The 23,648-nt window shown below is 41.1% G+C and overlaps 1 protein-coding gene across 1 annotated transcript in view; it reads right to left on the reverse strand.

Annotated features, from left to right (window-relative positions):
* NIBAN1 (niban apoptosis regulator 1) overlaps positions 1–23,648 on the reverse strand; it is a 188,273-nt gene that overhangs the window by 67,661 nt on the left and 96,964 nt on the right. The window lies entirely within an intron of this gene.

The following is a 23,648-nucleotide window of genomic DNA, read 5'->3' on the forward strand; positions in this document are numbered from 1 at the left end:
ATAGAAAAGAAAAAGGCTCACACTAGGAATGCAAAACTTGGTAAATAAATAAAATACATCACAGCTGTACTTGTTGTTAGATTTAAGATAATTTTCAGAAAGGAAATTCTATCAAGTACCCTAGCTAAAATACCATGTAACTGGTTCAGTGTTGTCCCATAAATGTTAAGCACACTGTGGTCATGCCCTGTTTTTTAACAGCTTGTTGAATATCACTTCAAACACTGATTTCATATTATAAAAATCCTAACTCTCCACCAGGAATGTAATTTAAGAAAAATAAACACTGAGTTGCTTACAGCAAAATACCTTACATTTTAGAGGAAAACCCTAGGCAGTAACCATTCTCTAACTTTGAAGGGACGCTGGTTTAGAATACAGATTTCTGGGCTCCTCTTCTCAGAGATTCTCATTTAGTAGGTATGGGGTAAAGCCAGGAAATCTGAAATGTTAAGTCTGCTCACCACTCTGACCCCACAGACCAGGTCATTCAAGGGCAAGTGGACATTCAGGGACCACATTTTGAAAAACATGGTTTAAAATCCTTGTCTCTGGATAACCCTAAACCAATAAGTGCTTCTGATTAAGTTTTCAGAGAGCTGAGACTTTTTGACCCTTTATATACAGAAATGGTTCGAACTCTTTTTAATGGAAGGCTTCCTAAGATGTAGTCCCACATTTCTCTGTCATCTTACCTGAAGCATGTAAGGTATAATTAAATCATGATGACTGACGACTTTATAACTATTATCATGGCTGATATGTACTATAGGTGCAGAGAGCATTCAGCCTAGAATTGACCAAAACACTGATTCCTGAAGTGGCCCCAGAACTTGAAAATGTTCCAAATGTCAGAGTTAGGTTTTGAGTCTCTTTTCCAAGTGCAAAGAAGGGAATGTGCAGTTGCAGAACCTCAAAGGCAATACAAAACGGCTGCAGGATGAATGGAAAATATGGAAGCTGCCTTTGTAAAACTACTACTAGAGACATTTGACTTCGAAGGTCATTCAGATTTTTATATACTGGTATCTAACAACATGGTGGGCTCTCTACTGTAACCATTCCTCTAGCTGAAAATAAAAATATGTTGGATAAAGTACACTGTAAATAATATTTTTAAATGCCTTAATGAGCTGGCAATAAAGTAAAGAATCTGTTATGAGTTACACTGTGTTCCCTCCAAATTCGTATGTTGAACTTCTGACCCTCAGTATTTTAAAAAGTGACCTTGTTTGGAAAGAAGGTCATTGTAGAACAAGTAAGTTAAGATGAAGCCATTCTGGGGTCGGTTGAGCCCTCAAACAATGATGTGCGTGTGTTTAGTTACTCCAACTCCCTGCGACCCCATGGACTATAGCCCACCAGGCTCCTCTGTCCATGGGATTCTCCAGGCAAGAATAATACAGTGATGTCCTTATAAAAAGGGGATATTTGGACACAGACATGTACATAGGGAGGATGCCACGTGAAGAGAAAGGCAGAGATAGAGGCGATGATTCTATAAGCCAATGAGAGAAGCCTGGCTTCTCTCACAGATCCTTCCCTCACAGCACTCAGAAGAAATGAACACTTCCAACATCTTCCTGCCTCCAGAATGATAAGACAATCAACTGATGGTGTTTTAAGCCACCCAGTCAGTGGTACTCTGTTATATCAGCCTTAGCGAACTAATACAAAACCCAACAACAGCCCTAGGAAACTAATATAAAACACCAAAGTGTAAGTCCAGACTTGAAGCCACTTTTAGAAAAGTGGACATTAAAAAAAAAAAAAAAAAAAAAGAAAAGTGGACATTGGTAGACCTAATGCCTTCACGATCTTTGAGCTAATGACATTTAGCTACTCTCTTTACAGCCTCCCAGGATGCTGAGTATCAGAAACAAAGGCCCAATCTGTCACTGGCAAAGCCCACTGGGGTCCTCAGGATAAACGAGATGGAATCTAGACGGTAAGTTAAGGTTTAACGTCTTCTTTTGTGCTTAGTCTAGTGTCACTTGCCAACAGGGGGCTGGGCGCAGACGCCTTGCGCCTAACTCCTGGGATTAGAGTTTCCAGTGCAGAACTGCTGAGCCTAACACCTCAGCTTGGCAGGCTGTGTGCAGAAGCTCTGCACAAGACACTGCAATCCAGGATGGTAGAGGCAGGCCTGGTGTGGAAATGCTCTGACTGGCACTTCAGTCTGGCATTTGCTGTCATTTTTCAGTCACTGTCGTGTTTGACTGTTTGCAACCCCATGCGCTGCAGCACTCCAGGCTCCCCTGACCTTCACTATCTCCCAGAGCTTGCTCAGACTCATGTCCATCAAGTTGGTGATGTCATCCAACCATCTCATTCTGTGCTGCCCCCTTCTCCTCTTGCCCTCAATCTTCCCCAGCATCAGGGTCTTTTCCAATGAGTTGGCTCTTTGCATCAGGTGGCCAAAGTATTGGATCTTCAACTTCAGCATCAGTCCTTTCAATGAATTTTCAGGGTTGCTTTCCTATAGGATTGACTGGTTTGATCTCCTTGCAGTATCCTGGGATTCTCAAGAGTCTTCTCTAGCACCACAGTTTGAAAGTATCAACTCTTCATCAGTCAGGCTTCTTTATGGTCCAACACATATCTGTGCATGCTACTGGAAAAATCATAGTTTTGACTATATGGACCTCTGTCAGTAAAGTGATATCTCTGCTTTTTAATACGCTGTCAAGGTTTAATGCTTTTTTTTTTTTTTTTAATATGCTGACATAGCTTTCCTTCTATGAAGCTAGCGTCTTTTAATTTCATGGCTGCAGTCACTGTCTGCAGTGACTTTGGAGCCCAAGAAAATTGTCACTGCTTTCACTCTTTCCCCTTCTATTTGCCATGAAGTGGTGGGACTAGACCCCATGATTTTCATTTTTTAATGCTGAATTTCAAGCCAGCTTTTTCACTCTCCTCTTTCACCCTCATCAAGAGGATCTTTAGTTGCTCTTCACTTTCTGCCATTACAGTGGTATCATCTGCATATCTGAGGTTCTTGATATTTCTCCTGGCAGTCTTAATTCCAGCTTGTACTTCATTCAGCCCAGTATTTCGCATGATGTACTCTGCACATAAGTTAAATAAGCAGGGTGACAATATATAGCCTTCTCATACTCCTTTCCCAGTTTTGAACCACTCTGTTGTTTCATGTCTGGTTCTAACTGTTGTTTCTTGACCCACATATAGGTTTCTCAGGAGACAGGCAAGGTGGCCTGGTATGCTCATCTCCTTGACAGTTTTCCACAGTTGGCTGTGATCCACAAAGTCAAAGGCTTTAGCATAGTCAATGAAACAGAAGTAGATGCTTTTCTGGAATTCCCTTGCTTTCTCCATGATCCAACAAATGTTAGAAATTTTGGTCTCTGGTTCCTCTGCCTGTTCTAAATCCAGCTTATACATCTGGATGTTCTTACTTCATGTAGTGCTGAAGCCTAACTAGCTTAAAGAATTTTGAGCATAAGCTTGCTAGCATGTGAAATGAGCACAATTACATGGCAGTTTGAACATTCTTTGGCCTTGTCCTTCTTTGGGACTGAAATGAAGACTGACTTCTTCCAATCCTGTGGCCACTGCTGAGTTTTCCATACTTGCTGACATACTGAATGCACCTCTTTAACAGCATCATCTTTTAGGATTTTAAATAGCTCAGCTGAAATTGTTATCTCCACTATCTTTGTCTGTAGTAATGCTTCCTAAGGCCCACTTGACTTTACACTCCAGGATGTCTGGCTTTAGGTGGGTGACCACACTGTCGTGGTTATCTGAGTCACTAAGACTTCTTTTTTTTTTTTGGTATAGTTTTTCCGTGTATTCTTGCCAGCTCTTCATAATCTCTTTTGCTTCTGTTAGGGCCTTACCATTTCTGTCCTTTATTGTACCCATCTTTGCATGACATGCTCCCTTGATATATCCAGTGTTCTTGACAAGATCTCTAGTCTTTCCCATTCTGCTGTTTTCCCCTCTTTCTTTGCATTGTTCATTTAAGAACACCTTATCTCTCCTTGCTAGTCTCTGGAACTCTGCATTTAGCTGTGTATATCTTTCCCATTCACGCTTGCCTTTCTCTGTCTGGCATAATATTTGCAAAACACCTGCAGAGCCAACTGGCAAGAACTCCACCCCCTCCTTCTGCAGACAGAACCCTATAAGGCAACTCGGCCAAGAGCCTGCCCAGGAAAGTGAATTCTAGAGCACAAGCTTTTCCATTCTTCACTCAAAGAATAAAGCTTTCTTTTGCTTCTGAACTGAACTCAATCTCATTCTACTGCCACAAACACAAACACCACCAGGCAGGAGGACCCTCACTAGGTCCCAACTCAAAAGACTTGGTAACAAATCCATATAAGGTACTACATTAAATTGCAGAAACCACCTGCAGACAAATGGTCTTAGACCAGTACAAGGAAAATTGCCTGTTTCAAAACCAGGGCATTAAGTGAAGGAGATAAATATTCCTCATGAAAAATCACATTCATAAGCATGTCCCCACAGCCTTTACGGCCTAAATTCACATTAGCTGAGTGGTCCAAATATCCAGCAGTGCCCTCAAGCATCTGGTAAGAGGTAACCCAAATCCTCTCTAGAGGATCTCACCTTCGGTTGGCCTCAATGCAATATGAGCTTATCATCAAAAATCACAAAGCACACGAGTTAACAAGGTGCCATAAGCAAGAACGAAGAGAAGTGAGAGCAGAACACAACCCATTAAGATCTTAGATACTGGAATCAGTGACCACAGAATACAAGATATACTAAGTTTAACATATTTAAAAATAAAAGAAGCAATTGAAAATGTGAGTGAATAGAAAGAAATTCAGATTAGAAAAAGAATCAAACTGAAAATTAAAAAAAATATTAAAAACATGGGCTTCCCTGGTAGCTCAGACAGTAAAGAATCCGCCTGCAATGTGGGAGACCTGGGTTCAATTCCTGGGTTGAGAAGATCCCCTGGAGGAGGGCATGGCAACCCACTCCAGTACTCTTGCTTGGAGAATCCCCATGGGTCGCAAAGAGCTGCAACACAACTGAGTGACTAAGCACAGCACAAAAGCTGATTAAATACAGCTGAGAACAGAGATTTGTAGAAACTGTTCAGAAAAAAAAAAGATGGAAAATATTGAATAAAAGGTTAAGAGAATAAGAATATATATTCTATATTTAATCAGATTTCTTAAAGGAGAATAAACAGAGAATGAGAGAGAAGAAGAGATAATGGCTAAGAGTTTTCCAAAATTGATTAAATAATAACCCACAAATTCAGGAAGACCAACAAATCTCATGCAATATAAATAAACAAGAAATTACAGCTAAGACACATTCTTATAAATCTACAGAATACCAAAGAGCTGGTTTCTTTTTTTAAAAAAATAAGAAAGGAACCAAATTACTCTCAAAAGAACAACAATTAGGCTGATAGCAAATTTCTCAACTTAAGTGACAGAAACCAGAAGATAGTGGAAAAAATATTCAGTGTGGTAATAGAAGCATAACTGCCACACCAGAATTTCATATGTAGTGAAAACATCTTTTAAGAACAAGGATAAGATAATGATATTTTCTGATAAACAAAATCTAAGAAAATGTGATCCCAAACTGAAGAAATTTCTGGAGGATAAACTTTAGGAAGAAAGAAAATGCTCCCCGAGGAAAGGTCTGAGATAGAAAAAGAAATTATGAGCAAACAGTGATAAAGATAAGGTAAACATTAAAGTTGTAATGTAAAAAGTAGTAACAATAATATATTTTAAGGTTAAAATAAAAAAGAATTAAAATCAAGTCAACAATATCTGCCTATCAGTGAGTAGGGAGTGGGGGGAGCACTAATGGAGTTAAAATGTTTTAAATTCTCTGTATTTTTTGAGCCAGAATTAAGGATATTGATTAATTTTTTGACTTTGAAAAGTTATGCAGCTAACAAAATATAAATAGAATATACACATCGACTGTATAGTGATAATAATTCAGAAGAAGGCCAGAATGCAGAGAAAAGGCAATAGAAAAGGTGGGCGATATAGAAAAGACAAAATAAGATAGTAGGTCTGTATGAGTAATTACGGTAGATATAAGTAGCATGAATGCTCCATTTAAAACGTTGTTGTTGTTTTTACTAACTGGATATCCAGGGAAGCACTAAAGAAAAAGAAAGTGTAGCTACATTAATATCAGTCAAAATAAAATCAAAGGCAAAAAAGCATTAATAAAGATAAAATGAGTCATTTCATAAAGAAAAAAGACACTAGGAAGATAGAACAATGTCAAACATGTATTCATCTAGTTGTGTGTGTACATATATATATATACACACACAAATATATGTATAACATATATATATTACAAAATATGTAACAAAATATAATTCAACAGTTAATAGAAATGAAAACCATCTATCACCATAGTGGCAGATTTTAACACACCTCTCCTAGTAATTGATAAATTTAGCATAAAAAATAATGAGGAAAAATACAGACTTGAATGACGTAATTGACACACTTCAGCTAATGGGTGTATACAACTGTTAAATATATATTCTTTTCCATTATCTATGGAGCTTTCATAAAAATTGACCACATACAGAGCCATAGAGTAAGGTGCAACAAATTTTAAAGGGTTATATCATATATTTTCTGTTACAGTGCAGTTAAACTAGAAATTAAGAATAAATATACACTAATATTGGAGAAGCCAATGGCACCCCACTCCAGTACTCTTGCCTGGAAAATCCCATGGGCGGAGGTAGGCTGCAGTCCATGGGGTCTCAAAGAGTCGGACACGACTGAGCGACTTCACTTTCACTTTTCACTTCCATGCATTGGAGAAGGAAACGGCAACCCACTCCAGTGTTCTTGCCTGGAGAATCCCAGGGACGGGGGAGCCTGGTAGGCTGCCTTCTATGGGGTCGCACAGAGTCGGACACGACTGAAGCAACTTAGCAGCAGAATACACTAATATAAATTTGGAAATTAAAAAATGTAATTCTAAGTAACTCATAAGTCAAAGAAGAAATGATAACGGAAATTAGAAAATATTTAAATCTTAATGATAATGAAAAACACTGTCTATCCAAATTTGCGGGATTTAGTTAAAACAATATATAGAGGGGAATTTATAGCGTTTAAATGCTTATGTCAGGGTAGAAGGGCTGGTGATTAATGAGTATTTTATAATAATTTCTACTGTTGCAAGACAAATTATCCCAAGAGCTAATGGCGTAAGCCAAAGCAATAAATATCTATCCTCTCTCATAGCTTTTGTGGGTCAGGATTTTGAAAGCATGGCTACGTGGTTCTGGCTTGAGGTGTCAAGGTTGCAGTCACATCATCTGAAGGCCACAATGCATCCACTTGCAAGGTCTTGGCCGGCAAGTTGGTGCTGGCTGTTGGCAGGAGGCCTCAGTTTCTCCCCACGTGGCCCTTCACAGAGGGCTGCTTGTGTGTTCCCACTGCGTGGTGACTAGGTTCTCCCAAGTGGGTGATCCAGAAGAGAAAAAGCCAGGCAGAAGCTACTCTTTCTTGTGATCTATTCTTGGAAGTCACATACTATCATTTTTGCCACTTTCTACTTGTGAGAAGTGAGTCACTAAGTCTGGCTCACAAGAGAAGGAAAATTCGTCCTCACTCCCCACTTTTTTTTTTTTTTTAAAGGAAAGAGTCTCAAAGCATTTTAAAACAATCCCAATGAACTGAGCATCTACTCGTTGTAGAGGTGAATAAAAAACTCCAGCAGAACAAATCCCAAGGAAACAGAAGAAAGGCAATTTTAAATGATAACATCAGATATTAAAAAAAGAGTAAACAGATACACAATAATCTGCAAAGTCCAAATTTGGTTTTTTGAAAAAGCTGACAAAATTGACAACCTTCTAGTAAGACTGGACAAGAAAAAAGAGAGGAGCTATAAATAAGCAATATGATAAATAAGGAGGGAACAAGTGCAGATGGTACAGAGAATAAAGGAGGCATTGTGAGTGTATTCTTTCAAAATATGATGATACTATACACAACTATATGCCACTAGTTTTTTTGAATCATAAACAAAATGGATACATTTCTAGGACACTGTAATCTACTAAAACTGACTTGACAAATAGTAAAACTGAATAATCGTACAACAATTGAAAAGCTAATAATCCTACAACAATTTAAAAGCTAAGTAGTTTAAAACCCTCCCTCCAAAAGAACACTACATTTAAAAAGTTTTACGGGCAAGCTTTACCAAGTAGAAAAATACATTAGAAATTCCAGTCTTAAACTATTCCAGAATATAGAAAAGGAAAAAAGAAGAGATAGGAACAGTCTCTAACTCCTTTTCTGAAGCAAGAATAACCTTAATAGCAAAATCTAAAACTGTCAGTTGCAAAATAGGAAGATTACAGGTCAAATACACCTAGCACAGATGTGAACATTCCTTAAGACATTAGTAAATCAAATCAAAAGTAAATTTCTACAAACGAGCAGCAGAGAGTGTTCACAGTAGCACTGTTAACAATAAATAATGGGAGCAACTCAAATGCCTATCAATAGTAAAATGGATACAAAAAATTATGGCATATTAATATAATGAAATGTATTCAGCAATGAAAATGAAATATAGCTACAAGCAATAACATGGGTGAATCACTGGAAATACTGGAAATAGAAGCCATGAAAGAAGATGTCATAAAATTTCATGAGATTAAGTCTAAAAACATGCAAAACGATTAAACATATGCGATAAAACCACAAAATCCAGGATGATGCTTTCTCAAAGGGAAAAGAAGGTAATAGGATCAGAGAGAGGCACCTAAGAAATAAGAGGTAACTGTATGTTCTTTATATTTTCTGCAAGTTTCATAAGCATTCTTTTATAGCTACCCAATGTTTAATTTAAAAATTCAAAACAACTAATAGAATGAACAATAGCTCCTAGTATGGTTCTCTTCCACTTTATAGGCTCTAAGTTTGTTTACAGGGTGGGAAGGACCACTGCAGCTCACCACTCTGTAACAATAGGTGAGGATTTTCTCCAGGCTCTCCTGGATGTTGAGTTTTCAAAGTTACCTTGGGACTTCCCTGGAGGTCCAATGGTTAAGAATCTGCCTGCCAATGCAGGGGACCAGTTTGATCCTTGGTCCAGGAAGATTCTACGGGGCCTAAATGCCCCTGCGCCACAACTACTGAGCCCATGCTTTCGAGCCCACAAACAGCAAGAAGAGAAACCACCACAATGAGACGCCCATGCACCGCATCTGGAGAATAGTCCCACTCACTGCAACTAGAGAAAGCCCGAGCACAGCAACGAAGAGCCTGTGAAGCCATAAAAAAATAATACAAGAAATGTGGAACATATGCCAGACAGAGTTATTTGGTAATATTGATTATCTATTGAAAGTGAAAGTCACTCAACTGTATCCGACTCTTTGCGACCCCATGGACTGCATAGTCCATGGAATTCTCCAGGCCAGAATACTGGAGTGGGTAGCCCGTTCCCTTCTCCATGGGATCTTCCCAACCCAGGGATCGAACCCAGGTCTCTCAACATTGCAGGCTGATTCATTATCAGCTGAGCCACCAGGGAAGCCCTAGCCACATATTAAAACAACCATACCATTTGCTCTGTCATTTTAAGAAGTCTGTTTCAATCTTAACCACATTCCATCTACAAGTTAAAAAACTGGAAGGCTATTTAAGCTTTCAGTCATAACAACATCAAAAACTGTCCTGTGATTTTGGAATTTATCCAATCCAAATAGCACAGACAAAAAATTTTTGCTTGAATTCACTTTACCTCTCTGATTGCTTTTTTGATTATTCTTCTAACTTGTCGCCTTTAACTATCATAATAGCACAATTTTTAGACTTTCATACCAAAATAACTACTTGGTTCATTGGAAGTGAAGGGGGAAGGTAGGCAAGAATCTGTGGTTTCACTGAAACTATAGTGTGTGTTTGACAGGCCAAAAAAAATATTCAACAGTAGTTCAATGGCAACATAGCTTCAGACAGCAAATGAACCAAAGACTATATATATATGCTGGTGGTGATAAATGCTCAATGGCTGAGAGGAGTTCTGTTTATTCTGGTCTCTGATGGAAACCTGCTTTTTCAGGTCCAGCTCTTAAATCTGGACTAATTCCAAGCAGCTTAGACGGTAAAGAATCTGCCTGCAATGCAGGAGATCTGGGTTTGATTCCTAGGTTAGGAAGATCCCCTGGAGAAGGAAATGGTTACCCACTCCAGTATTACTGCCTGGAGAATTCTGTGGACAGAGGAGCCTGGCAGGCTACAGTTCATGGGGTCACAAAGAGCTGGACACTACAAGTTAGTTGGCTCCAACTCTTCGAGAGGTTCAAATAATTTAACTAAATCTTTAAGTATACATAATATGAATAAAACATGTTGAGACCTAGTATTTCAGTTTTATTGACATATAGTTGACATAAAATCATGAGACATTGAAAATGTACATCATGGTGATTTAATGTACACAGACATTGTGAAAGGATTACACCCATCTTGTTAATTAACACATTCATCACCTGATGTATTTATCCTTGGGGGAGGTGGGCAGCGAGAACATTTAAGTTTTACTCTTTTAGCAAATTTCGTTATACAGCACAATCCCAGGGACGGGGAGCCTGGTGGGCTGCCATCTATGGGGTCGCACAGAGTCGGACACGACTGAAGCGACTTAGCAGCAGGAGCAGCAGCAGCAGTTATACAGTGCAGTGTTATCACCACAATCATCGTGTTTTCATTAGATCCTCAGACCCTTTTGATCTTATAACTGAAACTTCGTACCCTATCACCAACATCTCCTATTTCCCGTACCCCCAACCCTGGCAACCACTTCTCTCCTCTGTTTCTATCCTTTGACATTTTTTTAGATTTCACATATATGTGATACTATGCAGTATTTGTATTTCTCTGTCTGGCTTATTTTAGATTTATTACATTTAAAGTATTCCAACCTGTGTCTTCACAAGCCTTGACAAATCAGAATTTTTATTTAGACTGTATAAAACCATATATGGTTTGCATTTTATACTATACAAAATTTAACCAGTAAATAGCTACATTAACAAGTATTTCATTTCCCAAGCATAACTAAACTAAAAAATATAGTCATGTTTAGCTGGTGGACAAAATACCAAGGTATCAGACAGAGCTACTTATCAAGAAACCAGACATATCCCCGGTCTCAGATGACTTCTGGTGAATGGCTACAGGTTTGCTTCACTTTGGTCCATGCAAACGTATCACAAGAGTAACTTGATTTAATAGTAATGTGCTTTAAATGACTGAAAGATTAAAATTCTTTTAAAAAGTAATGTCGAAGGGACTTCTCTGGTGGTCCAGTGGTGAAGATTCTGCCTGCCAATGCAGGAGACACATGTTCAATCCCTGGCCCGGGAAGATTTCACATGGCGCAGAGCAACTAAGCCCACAAGCAGCGACTACTGAGCCCTAGTGTTGCGACTACTGAAGCCTTGCGCCTTGAGCCTGTGCTCTGCGAGAAGAGAAGCCACTGCAATGAGAAGCCTGTGCACCACAAAGAAGAGTAGTCCATGCTTGCCACAACTATAGAAAGCCCACATGCAGCAATGAAGACCCACAGCAGCCATACATCAATAAATAACTTTTTTTAAAGTAATGTTTGAAGGGATGCAACAGGTGATCACTAAGATCCTTTCCAAATTTAGAGTTTTATGAACAGTAAACAAGGGTCTGCTGCTGCTGCTGCTAAGTCGCTTCAGTTGTGTCCGACTCTGTGTGACCCCATAGACGGCAGCCCACCAGGCTCCCCCGTCCCTGGGATTCTCCAGGCAAGAACACTGGAGTGGGTTGCCATTTCCTTCTCCAATGCATGAAAGCGAAAAGTGAAAGTGAAGTCGCTCAGTCGTGTCCGACTCTTAGCGACCCCATGGACTGCAGCCCACCAGGCTCCTCCGTCCATGGGATTTTCCAGGCAAGAGTACTGGTGCCAGGAGCCAGCACGGGAGTCCCCACCCACAACAAGGTCATGCGGGAGAGCTCTGATGGGCAAGGCGAGTCAGAGCTCAAGGGCGCCCCCCCGGATCTGCCTGAGTGTCTACCCCAAAACCAGAATCTGTCTGTTTTACTATTTTATGACTTTTACTAACTCCCCTGACATTAACGGGGGGCTATCCCCGACCACCTTTCTTTGAAGAAAATTAACTTAGAGCTCTCGTTAATAAGTCTCCTGGGCATAATAGGAGTGTTTTAATTCAAACCCCTCTGATGACTTTCTAGCTTGCCTGACAGGTTTGTTCAGATTCACAGCCTCCCAACCACGAGAGGCACAGGAAGCTTAAGATATTCTAACAATGCAGAGCTTCTCAGAGTTAAAATTGTTAGAATAGAGCTAGTAGAGGATTTCTTTGTTGAGCTAATGCTTGCTGCCAAGTTTCCATATCCCTTACCTACTGTGTCCCTGGGAGTGTATTGATTAATATAGCTGGTGTATAAAAATGTAAGTAGTAGCTTTAATGTTTGTAACCTTGGACCCTTGAGTTAATTCTTTTCTTGTTATAGCCCACCACACTTTTGCCCTATAGGACTGTGACTTTATCTAATACTTTTGGAGGGTGGTGCTTGACTTTAGAATAATCACCTTTAGAGAAAAATAAGTTTTTCTGAAGAAAGGGTCATAAAATGTTAACAGGCCTCCTGGCCAGAAGATGATGTAAATTCACCCAAAGCTTTTGCATATGATAAGTTTGCAGAAAGAAAGCCTTGTTTCTATAAGGATCAAGGACTGCTGACCTTGCATGACTCTACCACCCTCCCCCCATTATCCTCTATGCACAACTTAAGGTATAAAAACTACTTTGGAAAATAAAGTTGCAGGCCTTGCTCACCGATCTCTTTCCTTTTCCTTTTCAGGCTGATTCCCTGGAGCACAGGGGCCCTCTGGGTTCACTTTCCTGCCTGGGCTTCTAAGACACACTCGAGAAAGTGCCCAGGGTGGGGCACCTTCCGTGATTCGAGAGGGCGCCTGCGGCCTACGTGAACAGAGCAAGTCCCATGCTGGGGCTTTATTGGCTTTCTGCGTAAACCAAGGAATATCAGCCTCTTTTCTCTCCTCTATTTCCTTAACTGCAAAATTCTTTCCTTATCTCTTTCTCTATTTCTCTCAGTCACCGACACCATCCTCCCGAGGGAATCCCTGGATTCAACCGGGGCTAGACCCCAGTATACTGGAGTGGGGTGCCATTGCCTTCTCTGAAACATGGGTCAGAAAGGGGAAAACGATAACTTCTTAAGAAAAAATGACATTCACATATGAATGTCACATATTTAGAATATGTTGAGTATTACCTGTGTGAGGCAAAGAGTACACACTAACTCAAGGAGAGACTAGTCTCCAAGCAGAGAGAATCCTTTAAAATTTTTTGTTGGGGACAGTCTATGAAAATTGGAAATTGATGTCTATAGTAATTAGCAAACATTTTTACTTACAACACATAGAGGTTTTAATGCATTGAAACAAATGTGGACAATGAAATTCTTTTTATAAGTAAAAGCATTCAAAGAGATGTTTATAAAAAATGTACTTTTATTTATGTCCAGTCAAACATCATTCATTTGTAGTAAAGTGTCCAAAAGAGTCCAAGCACCGTTGTGTGTATGCGTACTCAGTCACTCAGTCATGCCCAACTCTTTACGACCCTATGGACTATAGCGCGCCAGCTCCTCTGTCTGTGGGATTTCCCAGACAAGAACACTGAAGTGAGTTGCCATTTCCTTCTCTAGATCTTTCTGACCCAGGGGTGGAACCCTCGTCTCCAGCATCTCTTGCATTGGCAGGCAGATTCTTTACCACTGAGCCACCTAGGATCCCCAAGCACAGTTAGAATTCTCTAGTCCATAGATATGTGCGTATACAAAAATAAGCATGTGCCATAAATCCAGAAATATGTTTTCAAACATTACAAAGAAAATTCACTGTATATTTTCAGTTGAAATTGATTGATGCCCATATCAGACACTTAGTCCCTCAAGTAATAAACTTGTTTCATAAGTGGTGATGGGTGTTCAAATAAACACACCAAAAAGGATTTGCTGTAACTAATTTGAATTATATGACTCTTTTCTGTTTTAAAATTCAATTTAATTCAGCAGCATTAATTGAACACTTAAAATGTGCAAGTGTCAAAATCCAATCTAACACAGGCGTTTGATTTGACATGGGATTTCTGGGATAAGAGCTCAAGGCACACAAGCCTGACAGCAACTGATTCCAAAGTTTGATCACTATTACAGCTCCACATTCAGCCTAACTCACTCCATTACACACACCCTTGGATGACATAAATGTAATAGGTGATTGAACTAGTCTGAGTTAAACCAGAAGTTTGCGAAGTGTCTTTACATAATTGTGTTCTCTTCATTAAGAAAGACGTGCCTTTTTATATATTAATACTATCTTTTCCAATGCAGGGGCCCTTAAGCTTCCCAGATATTCTACTGTGCCCTCTTTATGATGACAGCGAGTGGTGTTTGTTTAGTGGCAGTCCTGGCTGTCCTTCAAGCCAGCAGAGGACTGCTGAACAAACCTTTGCCAGCATTGCACCTTGGTTCCAGAATCACCTTCTTCTGCTGCTGATTCCCTAATGTGACTCCTTTATTACTCAAATCTGTTATGCTTTATACTGACAATTCTTTCACTTACTCATGCCAGTGTATTCATGAATTAGGCCAAACCACATTTATAATTGTCATCTCTAAAATACACAAATTCTGAAATCAGATTTACTTTCATTATTAATTCATTAGTGTTTTTGAACCATTTTAAGAAACACAAGATATTTACCTGAGCAATGCAGGACACAAGGGCTTCCCAGGTGGAGCTAGTGGTAAAGAACCCACCTACCAATGCAGGAGACATAACAGACATGGGTTCGATCCCTGGGTCAGGAAGATCCCCTGGAGGAGGGCATGGCAACCCATTCCAGTATTCTTGCCTGCAGAATCCCATGGACAGAGGAGCCTGGCAGGCTACAGTCCATAGCGTTGCACAGAGTCAGACACAACTGAAGCAACTTAGCATGCACGCACACAGAGGGGCACAGGATGATACAAGATTTACCTTTAGGAATTTACAATAGAGTTAGAGAAGTAGGACACCCAGACATGAAAATGCACGCCGTAAGCATCCAACCACTGGAACAGACAATAGACATAAGTGAAGTTATTCTCGGGGCAGGGGTCGGTCTGAAGCTTGTTCTTAAAGGAGCAAGAGAGAATGTGAAGAGGTGAGGAGTGAGTGTTTCAGGTGTATGAGAAGGTCCAAAATGTCTAGGTAAAGCTTCCATTCAAAGCAGGTGGGCAGGGTAGGGCAGCAAGGTTGGGGAGAGGAAGCTTGTACTTGAGAAGAGGAGGAAATCAGGCACACACAACCAGTCTCTTTGGAATGAAGTGTTTCATTTTTTCGAATGGCAGTGCTGCTGAAGGCTTTTAATAAAAATAGTTGTGTTTAAATATGATTTATCTGACCATTACACATGAAAGGAGATGGAGGTAATTGGGAAAGTAAAATCAACTGAAAGCCTCTTAGAATGTTTTTTATGAGTCCAAAGCAGGTTGGTAGCAGTGAACTTGAAATAAACTACAGAAGAGACATTGGCAATTGAGTGGGTGAGTCAGAGAGCCTAAATGAGTTACTGAATTTCACATGACTCTATATTCCTAATGAACACATTGCTTAAATGTTCAACAGTAAAATCACAGATCCATGTAGTGAGTGAAGTTAGTATTTAACACAAGATCACCCATCTATTTTGCATCAATGTTTACAGATTTGGGGTGCAAACATCTGTAAGCTACCTCAACACACTCCCCATACTTTGCCCCCAATGGGCATATATGCAACTATACCTGAGGATAAAGGGTGGATACATTTGCAGAGCCTGAACCAGTTGCCAGGCCTTCAGCCAATGCCTTCTCCTCTGTCTTCTAGTAGCTTAAAATTATATCCTCTCTCCAAGGTTAGTCGTGGCTTTGATGACCACATGCAGGCTGCTGACTTCCCACCTGTGTCTGCACTCGGGACCGAGCTCCTGCTCTGCAGCTTTGTCTGGGCATCTGTCTACAAGACTCTCTCTCCTGGATGTCCCTAGACTTCCCCAGCTCAACACCTGCAACACTGAACACAAACTCCCTGGAAACTGCTCCTCTTTTTTTTTTTTTTATTAATTAATTAATTTGGCTGTGCCATGTCTTAGCTGCAGCACACAGGATCTTCTATCTTAGTTGCAAGATTTGGGATCTTTCAACAGGGGCATGTGGGATCTGATCGCCTAACCAGGCGTTGAACCCAGGCCCCCTGCACTGGGAGCGTGGAGTCTTAGCCACTGGCTGACCAGGAAAGTCACTAAAGCCTGCTCCTCTTTCACACAAGGTGCCCATTTCAGAGAAAGGCAGAAACCTGGAGCTCTTCCTTGGGTTCTCCCATCGCCTCACTTTGCACATGATCTATCCCTAAGTTCTGTTGATTCTACTTCTGGATATCTCTCTTATTCAGCCACCTCTTGCCACCTGCACTGTCACCTCATTGGTGCAAGCTACCACTATCTATTGCCTAACAAAGCTGCCTAAGTGGCCTCCTGGCATCCCAGTGGCTACCCTCCATCCGCTGCCCACACAGCAGCCAGTGTGTGTGACCTTTCTAGCGTGAAAATATGACTGACTTGCTTCTGTGCTTGGAACCCTTCAGTGGTTTCCAATTGGTGCTCGAATAAAGTGCAAATCCCTTAATATGCTTCACACAACCCTTTATAGTCTGACTCCATCTCTCCACCTCACTTGGCATCTCTCTCCTCTCTGAGCATCAGCCACATGAAATTCTTTTAGTTCCTCTAATAGTCTATGCTTTGACTCTCTTCCAGTCCCAACAAATCCTATTCCTCCTGCCAGGAACACTTTTCCCTCTTCCTGAAAATTCTTATGCCAAGGAATGATTTTCCTGAGCTGGAAGGACAGACTCACATTGATAATGATCATTATTTCACATTGCACGTGTACAGCCCTTTATATATGCAAATAGTTTTAACTACATCTCTGTATCTACAAGGACCATATTTTGCAATGGTGTTGGAGAAGACTCTTGAGAGTCCCTTGGACAGCAAGGAGATCAAACCAGTCAATCCTAAAGGAAACCAACCCTGAATATTCATCGGAAGGACTGATGCTGAAGCTAAAGCTCCAATACTTTGGCCTACTTGATGCGAAGAGCTGAGTTACTGGAAAAGACCCTGATGCTGAGAAAGATAGAAGGCAGAAGGAGAAGGGAATGATAGAGGATGAGATGGTTGGATGGCATCACCAACTCAATGGACATGAGTTTGAGCAAGCTCTGGAAGATGGTGAAGGACAGGGAAGACTGGTGTGCTGCAATCCATGGGATCGCAAAGAGTCAGATACGACTGAGTGACTGAACGATAACAACATCTCTGTAACTACAAGGATCATATTTTGCAAACTACAATTGTGAATAGGATTTTGGACAACAGGACTGTCTTAGAACATCTTGGCTTTATGTAAGACCCATTTTTGTAGCAGTGGACATTTAGAACCCTAGACTTCTCCCACCCAGGAAAAGGCACTGCAGTGAGATTCCAAAAGGACAGAGGACAGCAATTGCTCTAGGCACGTGTCACATAATGGGATGGATTACGTAGTGGCACCCCAAATTGTGCCACTCGAGTATGAGGATTATTTTGAGCTGAAAACAATCAAAACCCCAAAAGACTCAGGAAGAGCCTCTTAACTTCCCCTTTGCTGACTAAAAGAGTTAAGGTAGGAGGACTGTCCTAGAAAGAAGATATCACCATAGATAAGTATAGGAAAGTATGAGGTGTGGTAGACAGAGAAGAACCTAGCAAAGCCTTTAATCAAAGTCCTCTCTGTGTCCCACGGTCGTTTTTAACTTTTTATTTTGTATTGGAGTATAGCTGATTAACACTGTTGTGATAGTTTTAGGTGGACAGCAAAAAGACTCAGCCATACATATCCATGTATCCAGTCTCCCCCAAACTCCCCTCCCATCCAGGCTGCCATACAACACTGAGCAGTTCCTTGTGCTGTACAGTAGGTCTTTGTGGCTATCCATTTTGAGTACAGCAGTGTGTATACATGTCCATCTCAAGCTCTCTAACTGTCCTTCTCCCCTTTCTTGCCCCTGGCAACCATAAGTTCATTCTCTCTGAGTCTGTTTGTTTCTGTTTTGTAAACAAGTCCATCTGTTCATGTCCTTTTAGATTCTGCATATAAGGGATGTCATATCATGTTTCTGCTTCTCTGACTTAGTATGATGATCTCTAGTACATTTTGCTGCAAATGGTATTATTTCATTCTTTTAGATGGCTGCATGATATTCTATTGTATATATATGTACCCCATCCTCTTTATCCATTCCTCTGTTGATGGATGTGTCTCACTGTCTTTGGATGGCCCAGCAAACATGTGTTCACCAAACACTAACGCTTCTGTCTTCCTATGAATGTAGAACCCTGAATTACCTTACTTCCCTTTGAAGCCTCAGATCTCCCACTTTCTTCTCCATAGTCCAGAATATGTATCAGTTCAGCTCAGTCTCTCAGTTGTGTCCGACTCTCTGCAACCCCATGAACCGCAGCACGCCAGACCTCCCTGTTCATCACCAACTCCCAGAGTCCACCCAAACCCAGGTCCATTGTGTCGGTGATGCCATCCAACCATCTCATCTTCTCTCGTCCCCTTCTCCTCCTGCCCTCAATCTTTCCCAGCATCAGGGTCTTTTCAAATGAATCAGCTCTTCTCATCAGGTGGCCAAAGTATTGGAGTTTCAGCTTCAACATCAGTCCTTCCAATGAACACCCAGGACTGATCTCCTTTAGGATGGACTGGTTGGATCTCCTTGCAGTCCAAGGGACTCTCAAGAGTCTTCTACAACACCACAGTTCAAAAGCATCAATTCTTCTGCACTCAGCTTTCTTTATAGTTCAACTCTCACATCCACACATGACCACTGGAAAAACCATAGCCTGACTAGACGGACCTTTGTTGGCAAAGTAATGTCTCTGCTTTTGAATATGCTGTCTAGGTTGATCATAACTTTCCTTCCAAGGAGTAAGTGTCTTTTAATTTCATGGCTGCAACCACCATCTGCAGTGATTTTGGAGCCCCCAAAAATAAAGTCAGCCACTATTTCCACTGTTTCCCCATCTATTTGCCATCAAGTGATGAGACTGGATGCCATGATTTTAGTTTTCTGTATGTTGAGCTTTAAGCCAACTTTTTCATTCTCTTCTTTCACTTTCATCAAGAGACTCTTTAGTTCTTCTTCACTTTCTGTCATAAGGGTGGTGTCATCTGCATATCTGAGGTTATTGATATTTCTCCCGGCAATCTTGATTCCAGCTTGTGCTTCTTTCAGCCCAGCGTTTCTCATGATGTACTCTGCATAGAAGTTAAATACGCAGGGTGACAATATACAGCCTTGACGTACTCCTTTTCCTATTTGCAACCAGTCTGTTGTTCCATGTCCAGTTCTAACTGTTGCTTCCTGACCTGCATATAAGTTTCTCAAGAGGCAGGTCAGGTGGTCTGGTATTGCCATCTCTTGAAGAATTTTCCACAGTTTATTGTGATCCACACAGTCAAAGGCTTTGGCATAGTCAATAAGGCAGAAATAGATGTTTTTCTGGAACTCTCTTGCTTTTTCAATGATCTAGCAGATGTTGACAATTTGATCTTTGATTCCTCTGCCTTTTCTAACACCAGCTTGAACATCTGGAAGTTCACGGTTCACGTATTGCTGAAGCCTGACTTGCAGAATTTTGAGCATTACTTTACTAGCATGTGAGATGAGTGCAACTGTGTGGTAGTTTGAGCATTCTTGGCATTGCCTTTCTTTGGGATTGGAATGAAAACTGACTTTTTCCAGTCCTGTGGCCACTGCTGAGTTTTCCAAATTTGCTGACATATTGAGTGCAGCACTTTAATCTCACCATATCTTGCCGTCTTTGAAATTCTTCATACTTAAGCGAATTCCCCATCCACAGGTTATAAATTTGGTTTTCTACTGTTAATCTATCTTGTGTTATTTTAACTGCCAGCCAAAAGCACTATAGGGGAAATTTCTCCTCCCCTTCCCCACTCCCACAATAGACTTCATATTTAGTCCAGCGTGTCGGAGGGGGATGCTAAATGAAAGAGTGTCAAAAATAAAAACAACAGAGGCTTCCCTGGTGATCCAGATGTTAAGAATCTGCTTTTCAATGCAGGGGATGCAGGTTCAATCCCTGCACTGAGAACTAATATCCCACATGCTGTGGGACAACTAAGCCTGCACGCTACAACTAGAGAGAAGCCCGTGTGCTGCAACTAAGACCCGATGCAGCCAAAATAAAGAAAGAAATACGTAACCATTTAAATAAATAAAAATTTAAAGAAATAACAACAACCACACACACACACACACACACATCTCTGTGCTCCTTAGGAATGCAAATAATCTTTGAGGCACACAAAGGAAGTGCCGTCTCTTGAAGGAAAGAGGAGCAGAGAGCTCTCTGCTTGTCCTTACTTGCCCTGGAATATAGCCTTATTGTCCAAGAGCAGGGTGTAATCAGGCCCTTTGTCAGGGTTAAATAGGGACAAACCCCCTCCATAAGGAGGAAGAGAAGAAGTTGTTCCAGATTCAGAATGAATGGACATGGGTATCTAGACCAGTTTGAACCCAGAACTCCCAGGGTAAGTGGCCTGGGCTGTGTGGTGCGAATTTGAGCACAGAGGGAGGTATCCTGGGACACCTCCCCGCTCCGTCAAGTGACAGAAATCCTGGGTGGAACTTACCAGGAAGGTAATGAGATGATCTTCCCTGAAAGATCTCTTGAGGGCATTATGCTAAGTAAAATAAGTCAGACAGAAAGAAACAAATACTGTACGATCTCACTTACATGTGGAACCGTAAAAAGACAAACTGAACTCATAGAAGCAGAGAACAGAAGAGATGGGGGGTAGGATGAATGAAGGGGGTCAAATGTATGAACTTCCAGCTATAAAATAAAATCAGGGGATGTACTGTACAGCATGGTGACTATCATTAACAATACTGTATTGTATATTACACAGTGGCTAAGAGAAGAGATCTTAAAAGATCTCATAAGAAAAAAATTCTGCTAACTTCTTGAGGTGACAGGTGTTAACTACACTTTACAATGATCATATATTAAATCATTACGTTGTACACCTGAAACTAATAACAATGCTATATGTCAATTATATCTCAATAAAACTAGGGAAAAAAAGATCCCTAAGGACCTGTGAATGGATGGATCAATAGCAGCTCAGCATCAGATGCTAGGATATCTCAGACCTAATTCTCAGCGGTGGCACGTGCTGGCCTGAGAGCCCATCAACAACAATACAAGCGTACAGCCCAGAGCCCGGTCGCCTGGGGATGGAGGTCAGCAAGCTCTCCGCAGCCCCCTCAGGGTTTCTGGTCCTATGACAGCATTCATTTGACACCTATTTCTAAACTCTTCGGGTAATTATGGAAAAAAATAATGGTTAACTGGGAGTTTGTGAAATCTCTTAATGGTTTACTCAAGATCCTGCAATGAATAACAGGGAGAGATTGAAACCCAAAAAAAGTGACTCAGTAAAGATGAGTGGTACATTGTGTGGTCAAAAACAAAGAAACAGAGGCAGAAAAGGAGAGATCCATGGGCTCATTGGCCCATGGCCATCAAGAACAGTTCTCTACAACGTTCTGATGGTTTCTGGTTCTGAGGGGAGCCACGGGAAAGTTCTGCCAAGTCACGCTAAGTCTGCAGAAAACCTCAGTAAGCTTTCTGGACAGAGGAATGTGACACAGAGAACTAGGGCCACGTGACTAGACCTCATTATCTCGGTGCCTTTGATAACATACTGGAGAGCAGAGTGGGGTTTTGAATCGACTGATATCTTCCATAAATGGACTCTAACTGCAGGCTTACAATGCTTCCAAAAACTCCCCAGAGAAATTCCTATTATGTACATGAAGGGAGAATGAAGCCAGGCCCATCTGGCGGGGTAGAGAACATTCTCTGCTGAGTGAAACTTCATGGCTCTTGTGTTCAGTGCCAATGGCATGTTCCTACTAGACCACGGCCCTGCACACTGAGGGGCAGGTGAATTGAAAACATGAGTCAGATGGTGCAGGCAGTGCTGGGAAATTCTTTGCTCTCTAAAATATCAAAACCACAAGGCAAGATATCAATAAGGGTAACATTTCTATAAAGTCCCTTATGAGTTATGAGCCAGTATTATGACAAATGTTACTCAAGAGTTGCTATAGCAAAATAGAGTGACATGATCTTTTTCCATTAGCTTCCTATCACTACACCAGCTAAAATCAAGAACGGGTTGAGAAGCATCACTAGCAACTTTTGCTCTGTGGAACTGACACTCTCAGGGAAACCTCAGAACTTTAAAGTAAGTGTACAATACGTGTGTGTGTTCAGTTGTTCAGTCATGTCTGACTCTTTGTGATCCCACGGACTGTAGCCCACCAGGCTCCTTGGTCCATGGGATTCTCTAGGCAAGAATATTGGAGTGAGTACTCTTGCCTGGAAAATCCCATGGGCAGAGGAGTCTGGTAGGCTGCAGTCCATGGGGTCGCTAAGAGTCGGACACGATGACTGAGCAACTTCACTTTCACTTTTCACTTTCATGCATTGGAGAAGGAAATGGCAACCCGCTCCAGTGTTCTTGTCTGGAGAATCCCAGGGACGGGGGAGCCTGGTGGGCTGCCATCTATGGGGTTGCACAGAGTCAGAGACGACTGAAGCAACTTAGCAGCAGCAGCAGCAGCAGCCATTTCCTTCTCCAAAGTGTACAATGCAATTAGCTTTATTAGGAAATAAAGGCATAGAAGAATGAGGTGACTCAACTCAAATGTCACCTGCCCAAAGGGGCCTCCTCTGACCAGCCTTCTCCATTCTTCCCTGTGCAACAACTTCTAGTTACTCTGTAACACATACCTTTGACAACCAGCAAGTTGTCTTCTGAATTGGTGCGTGTGTGTGTCCCTCCTTCCTGTCTGAATGTAGATGCCAGAGACAGGGAATTTGCATGGTTCATTACTCTGTCCCTAATACCTTTAGAGAGGCTGGCACAGAGTAAGCTCACAATAACATTTGACTGGTTACCTTTCCAACTGCCAAATGACAAATAGCTCAATTATCTGTAACAGAAGGCTTCGTGGGGTCCAGAAAAACCAGTATTCATATCAACTTTTCAAAAATACCACATACCAGAATGAGCAGTCTTTTTTATTATAGACATTACAATTAAATCAGTATATAGAGGCAACATGGTCTGAAGCAATGCCACGCTTGGCAGTTTGTTAGAAATGCAAAATCAGGGCCCCACCACAGACCCAGTGAATATCTGTAGGTGGAGCCAAAAAAATCTGTTCAGCAAGTTTTCCAGGTGATTCTTATGTACCCTAAAGTTTTGAGTAACTAATTCAGAAATAAAAGTGAGAAAAATGAAATGTCATAAGGACTAGGATTTTCTTGGGGACAACTGGTTCATTCTTGATGTCATTGAGATTTTTTAAAAGTCAGGACAGGGGCCTCCCTGGTGGTCCAGCGGTTAAGGATCCACCTTGCAATTCAG

This window comes from Bubalus kerabau, chromosome 5, assembly GCF_029407905.1.
Source record: "Bubalus kerabau isolate K-KA32 ecotype Philippines breed swamp buffalo chromosome 5, PCC_UOA_SB_1v2, whole genome shotgun sequence".
NCBI classification, from domain to species: domain Eukaryota; kingdom Metazoa; phylum Chordata; class Mammalia; order Artiodactyla; family Bovidae; genus Bubalus; species Bubalus kerabau.